This window comes from Balaenoptera ricei, chromosome 12 (assembly GCF_028023285.1).
Source record: "Balaenoptera ricei isolate mBalRic1 chromosome 12, mBalRic1.hap2, whole genome shotgun sequence".
NCBI classification, from domain to species: Eukaryota; Metazoa; Chordata; class Mammalia; order Artiodactyla; family Balaenopteridae; genus Balaenoptera; species Balaenoptera ricei.
Genome location: NC_082650.1, coordinates 80,534,219 through 80,541,066, shown reverse-complemented (window position 1 = coordinate 80,541,066; position 6,848 = coordinate 80,534,219). Strand labels below are relative to the sequence as shown.

The 6,848-nt window shown below is 41.0% G+C and overlaps 1 long non-coding RNA gene across 1 annotated transcript; it reads left to right on the top strand.

Moving 5' to 3' along the window:
- The first annotated feature begins 1,965 nt into the window (after nt 1-1,965).
- Nucleotides 1,966-3,989, top strand: LOC132376434 (uncharacterized). The gene is made up of 3 exons (XR_009506293.1): nt 1,966-2,188; nt 2,881-2,983; nt 3,917-3,989. It is a non-coding gene; the product is annotated as an uncharacterized LOC132376434 (long non-coding RNA).
- Nucleotides 3,990-6,848: the final 2,859 nt, after the last annotated feature.

Here is a 6,848-nt window from a genome sequence, read left to right as displayed (position 1 = left end):
TTATGTCATTTGACATTTTCTAGCTGCTCCTTAGTGACAAAAGTTAAAATCTATATTTGTAACTGTAACAATATATACTATGCCAAAAAACCTGAGTCATATGAAATGTCCCCAAATAAAATTTCATTTGTAATATAAGACATTTTAACCATTCTTCTAAGTGAAAAGAAACTTGATTTAATTAGAGATCAACTAATTAATATATTTGTTATCTAACTCCTAGGTAATTTTAGTAACTTGTAGGAGAAAATTATTTTTCTCAAAATTCAAGGAAAATTGTGTGTCTCTTAACTTTCCTCTCAAATAACAAGAATTATGAAAAGGGTGACCCAGAGGGTAGCTTCTTTTAAAGTTTTGACTGAAATGAATGTTAAGTTTATAGATAAGCCATTATCTGAGTTTTGGTATTGCCAATATCCAGCACATTAAAGTTATTTATTATAATCCTTCATGTCTCCAAAATAAAATGTCTGGCTTTTGCACACCACAGCCGGCATCCACACTGAGTGAAAAAAATAATAATAATCATGTTTCTCAGGCTGAAAAGCTCTGTTTATGAAGTTGGAATCTGATATTTCTGTTTTGTGTTCAGTGGAGCCATTTTTGCCTAAATTGCCTGTCTGCAGTCTTCTTGTTGTTGATGACCTCTTTCATGTAAAAAGTTAATTCAAGGCAACACCCCTAACAATTTCAAAGCTTGCTGTGAAATATGGCATATATAGAGCTACTTTCAAGATTTTCAATGAACCACCCATTACCTATCTGTGATAATGGAGAACTCTCTTGCCAGGTGATTATGACATTCGGCTTCAGAAGCTGAATACATTTTATTGGTACCAATTAATTCTAACGATTAAGTTATAGTTTTCCTAGCTTAGCTGTTATTGGCAGAATTGTCATCATGCTGCTCGTGTTTCCTTCTGGCCACAGCAGATGGATCCTTGCACACTGGGTTGCATATCATGCATTAAAAACAACTGAGATAGGCAGAGAAAATTATTCAAGGACCGCCAGTCAGCATTTCTAACAATGTAATACATCAAGCGATTAGAACCAATGGCAGTCATGTAAGCAGAAATGTTACATTGACCTCATGATTCAAATAAAGCCAAAAACTCTTGAGCATGTCATGGTAGCCATGAGAATGGGGCTTGAAGACCTCCATCTACAGGGAACCTAGACCGGAGCCCCAGTAGCTAGACTCTGAATTCCATCGCTGCATTTGTGCCATGGATTCACACTTCCCTGGGCAACTTTGACTCAAGGACTTCCCAGTGGTCCTGCTGAACCTTTCTTAGACTGCACGGCAGTTGGGATGCTTTCACCCCACCTTACATCCCTTTCTGCTTCACTGGGGTCAGACTTACACTGCAGTCTGATGGATCTCCCAGTCTCTCCTGGCTCCTTCCCAGTTTTCTTTCATAGCACTTCCTTATTCAAATCCTTGTATGTTTAATCCCAACGTGTCATCTACTTCTTGGAAGACCTGGACTAATACATGTGTCTAGAAATATCTGTTGGGTATTCAATTAAAAGTGTAATAGTGAAGAACATTTGTATCCTATTACAAGTTAATCACTGAAGGGATGTTGCCTATATGCTTAAATTACACATAATGACCCATATCTGGGAACCCTGCCTCCCAGGTAATGAGCATTAAGCTAAAATACCTTTGTTTAGCTCACAGGAAACATCCTGACCAGGCCCACCTGTGAATGACTGCAGGAAGGAAGAACTAAACACATCACATCTGGAGGCTGATGGGAACCAGGAAATGTTTGAATGTATGCCCTCCCCTTTTAGTATAAAAGGTGCCTGAATTCTAACTCAGGCAAGATGGTTCTTTGAGACGTGAGTCCACAATCTGCTGGGTCTGCTAGCTGTCTGATTAAAGTTGCTATATTCCTTGCCCCAGCAACTCGTCTCTCAATTTATTGGCCTGTCCTGTGGCAAGCAGTACCAGCTTCGACTTGGTAACAAATGTTGGCAAAGCCAGCCAGAAGCCCTGCTGCTCAGGGCCAGCCAGCCCCAGTTAGGGAACTTTGGGGTAAGGCCCAAGCAGCTGTCAGGACCACTTGTCCTGTGGATCTTCCCTTCAAAATTCCCCAAAGTGCCACCGGCTGCCGCAGCACTTGGCAGTGGGAGCAAAGAATTGTCATCTGGGAGCTGACGAGTTCCATACAGTAGGGTAAGTTACTCCAGTGTGTACAGCCAGAAACTTTGTGTCCCCTCCATTTGGGTTTTTTTCTCCAGAATAAGCCAATTTTTCCCTAATTTCAGGAGGTTACCCTGTTACAGAGAGGAAATAGTTGCTGGACTTTTACCCAGTTTGTGTACCAGTTTGTTTGTTTCTTTGGATGCTAGCATTTGTGTGTGCCTTTTGTTTGTTTGTTTGTCTTGTATTTGTGTCTTTAAAAAATGGGGAATGTTTCAATGATCCCTGAAAAAAGTCCTTTGAGGCCCATTTTGAATAAGTGATCTGATTACAGCTACGAACTAATGAGTGAGAGGAAGATGATATTTTATTGTAAGAATGTGTGGCCACAGTACCTGTTACGATCTCCACAAGGGGTTTAGGCAGGTTTATCTTGGGACCCTGTGCACCGTGTACTGTCAGCCTTGCTGTGTTAATTATGTCATCTGTGATCTCCTGTGTCGTTTGTATATGTAAAACCCCAAGACCAAACTTGAGGATTTATTTAGGGTTTTCTGTTTGTCCTTTGGGTATTTTGTTTCATTTTGTTTTGTACCATTTCTCCATTTACAGCCAAGTCAGTTTTATGATATTTAAAACTTCTACTGATGTCAAATGGAGGAAAGGAACAGGACAAAAACAAAAAACAAGCAAAAAAACCTGTCCTTGTTTGTTTCTTTTCCCAGGGAGAAAAGAAAGATTCCGCTAGGCTCCTAAAATCAACCAAAGCCCCATCCCAGAATTCAGCCCGGTTGGTCGATGGCAAGGCAAAAAGGCACACTTTGAATGGTGAGAGATGACCAATTGCTATTTATGGTTTTACAGTGGCTTTTGAATGGCTCTATAGCTATTCTGTGAAGAGGTGGAGAAGAACGATGAAATCCTTTATGTGCAAGCATGTGTGCTGTTACATCAGGCAAAATAAGAAAAGGAAGGGAATGAGAGTGAGGATATATCGCTTCAGACCTTAACTCCTCCAGCCGAGCTGACTGTCTCAGCTGCTCTAGCCACTATGCCAATATATCCACCCCTTCCACCACCTCCCCTTCCTATCCAGCCCCAATTGCTGATACTGGGGCTCAGGACTCCACCCTCCTTCTAGGGAACAATTAGAAAAGCCTGTGTTAACTTCTGGGGCACAGGGACCTGATCTGGTATTGCCACCATCTAAGATCCAACAGGGCACCCAATTTGGGCCAGGAGCCACTCCCAAAGCAGGCCAATTTCCCTTACACTGTTATCCCCTAGGGGGCCTAAATGTAAACGGCCAGCTGGCTGGGTTTCTCAGGCTTCTTTAATTGGAAGAGTCGCAAGCCTCCTTACAGAGAGGACCCTCTACACCTGAAGCTCACTTGGCAGTACACACAGCTGAACCAAATTGGGACCCCAGGGAGGGAACAATGCCCTTATTAGAGCCCTACTTGTTAGTTGGCAGGGCTTGGAAAGGGGGGAACCAAAGCAAAAGCGTTTGAAAAAAAATTCAAGAAATTCAGAAAAAAAAAAAAAAATGAGTACCCCTCTGAATTTTTGGAAAAGATTTATCATACCTACAGACATTATACTAGTGCAGATCCTGATGCCCCTGAACATACTAGAATGGTAAATCTGACCTTTTTGGAGGGCAAAGCGCCTCAGATATCAGGAGAAAGTTGCAACAATTAGGTGCTGCTTTTGGAATGAACCCTTATCAGTTGGTAGATGTTGCTTTTAAATGTTCAACAGGGAAGAACAACAGAATAAAGAAGATGTCAAATGAAAGGACACTTTTCTGGCGGCATCACTGTATTCCTGGAAGGCAAGTAACCCACTGGGGAGGGAACACTGTAAGGAAGAAGGGAGTTGGAAGAAAGATCGCCCTGGGCTAAAACATAAGAAGAAACAAAAAGAGAAAGGCAAGAGCCTCTCATTCTCATGAATGAACAGACCCAGGGGCTTCCTTGGGCTTGAGGTGCCCAATTTCAATTCCCCCACAGGAGCCCCCAGTAAAATTGACAGTGGGGAATGAGCTGATTAACTTTCTGATAGACATCACCCTGAAACATAGTTTCTTATAGATGCCAGAATGTCCAGTCCCTCTTTTGGGCCAAGATCTCCTTTGTAAATTAAATGCTCAAGTAACTGAATGCTCGAGTAATAGAATACACAGGTTCTTCGCTCTTACAATTCCCCACTGTCGGTGATCCACAGTTCTGTGCGAAGAGGGATGAAGACCCTATAATTCCTTAGAATCTTTAGTCAATAGTACAATCCTTTTTCTGTTTTTATCTACAACTACTTTAACCTGATGAAATCCATGAGCATTTTGTTGTCTAGTTTCTAATCTCGGGGTTTGGGTTCTAGTTCCCAGTACATATACTGAATTCCTGTGCTGTTTATTTCGACAAAATTAAATAGGTTGACCCTTCTCCAGCTACAGTGAAATTACCATCTCAATACATTTAAAAAAGAGCAACCTTAAGTCTTAAAAGGGTTCACAAGCCCATTTTTCCCCAGGCCTCTCGGGAGTTGAGTCCCCCTCTGGGGAGGTCTGATGGCAGTCTTTGGGTTATTTTTAGCCCTAGAGTTTGAATTAATACCCCAAGACTTATGCTTTGTCTTTCATGAACATACAATTTGAAATGTTTCTTTAAATCTGGTAGTCCCCAAACCAGGGCCGAGGCTAATTTTGTTTTTATTGTTTCAAAAGCTGTTTGGTGTTCTTTAGTTCAAGTAAGGGATTCAAGATCATGTCCCTTTTAAAGCCTTATAGAGGGGCTTTACTATGAGCCCATAGTTCAGGATCCAAATCCGACAGAATCCTGCCATTCCCAGAAACCCCCCTCAGTTGTCTGCGGGTCTTGGGTGTTCCCAAGCCTGCAGTCACCTTTTTTCTGTCAGGCAAAATATCCCTCTGTCCCTGGCAAAGGACAAAGCCCAGATATGTGACTTGTTGCTTATGTATCTGGATCTTTTTCTGGGAGACCTTATATTCACAATAGTTCAGGGTTCTGATGGTATTTTGTAGACATTTATCATATGTAGGACTCAGAATCCTTCGTTCAATATGAAATTTCTAAGGTCCCTAGCCAACATTTCCCCAAACGCGGTAGGGGAATTCTTAAATCCTTGAGGCAGGACTGTCCAACAACACTGTTGTGCTAGCAGTGTGTCTGGGTCCTGCTGTTCAAAAGCAAACAGCTGCTGTGATTCTTCTGCAACAGGAATGCAGAAAAAAAACATCTTTCAAGTCCAGAACTGAGAACCAGCTGTACTCTCCTGTAATGGTTGTGAGCACAGTGTACAGGTTAGGTACCACAGGGTGCAAGTCTTGGACGACTTCATTAATAACGCTCAAGTCTTGGACAAAGTGACACTCTACTGAGTTTGGCTTTTTGACCAGGAGAATAGAATAGGGGTGTTGTACAGGGACCTGCATTGTTTAACCAGTCCTGTTTTCAAAAACTTTAAGAATTGGCTGAATTCCCTCTTGGGCCTCTTGCCTCAGAGGCTATTGTTTTAGATCAGGTGTCCCAGGGTCCCTTTTTTTATGCGATCTGTATTGATCTTCTTTGGAGTGCTGTCACCACACACTTCTGGACTTAACATTTCATAGACCCTGGGGTTGGAGAGGGGGGAAGATATGTATATATCTGTCTCCTTTTCTGGGGATTTCATGGACACCATCTGTAGGCTTACCTCATGTTCTAGTGGGCTCTGACGTCAAGCTGTACTGGCGAGCAGTACCAGCTTGGATTTGGTAACAAGAGTAAAGTGATCTATGCCAGACTGGTGAAGTTTGTTAAATCCTAGATATCAGAAAATGATTACGGGTAGTCCAAAAAGGTCCTTGTGGTGGTCTGTATACTGGCCTTTTATAATAAGACCCAACCTTAGGCAGAATTGCCTTTAGAACCAATATTATAAATCATATATGGAAATCACTCATTAATCCAGTCAATTCATTTGGTAGGGGGGTGCAAATTACTTAATCTCTGGGTGTTTAGTTTCTCCTAATTTAACATAGGAATAATAATTGTACCTACCTCAAAGTTGTGCATTCTAAATGAACTAATATATATATATAAGTAATGTATATTGACCCAAGGGTTTAATCACCACATGTTAGCCATCATTATTAATAGCAGCATGAGCTTGGCACTTGAGAACATGTAGTTTGCAAAGACAGCTAGGATAGAAAATTTACATTTAAGTGAACAAAGAGTCAGAAAAGAAATGGTCAGAGTGTTTAGAAAAGCTAAAATTGTTTATTCAATGACATATCTGAAAAGGGGGAGGAGAAACTTGTTCCATTTGCTCCAAGTTTTACACTATTTTTATATAGCAAACTTTATTGTAGCTTGGTGTCCAGTGAAATAACTAATATTGCTTATTCTGTAAAACAATATGGCTACTCTGACCACTATGAGAACTTATTAGCATTCAGTTGGTTCCTTAATAATAATGATAAGAGAAATACATTCCAGATGATCTTTCAAGTGGTCTTAATAAGTGAGGATGACTGACTAAGGTTAAAGAGGAAATAGGTCACCATGGGGATTAGCAAAATTAGTGACTCATCTGAAAAAACAAAACTGGGACCTCAGAGTCTTTAGCATACAGCTGTAACCAGGAGCAAAATGGCCATATATGTGCATTCTTTCTCTGGGATAAATAT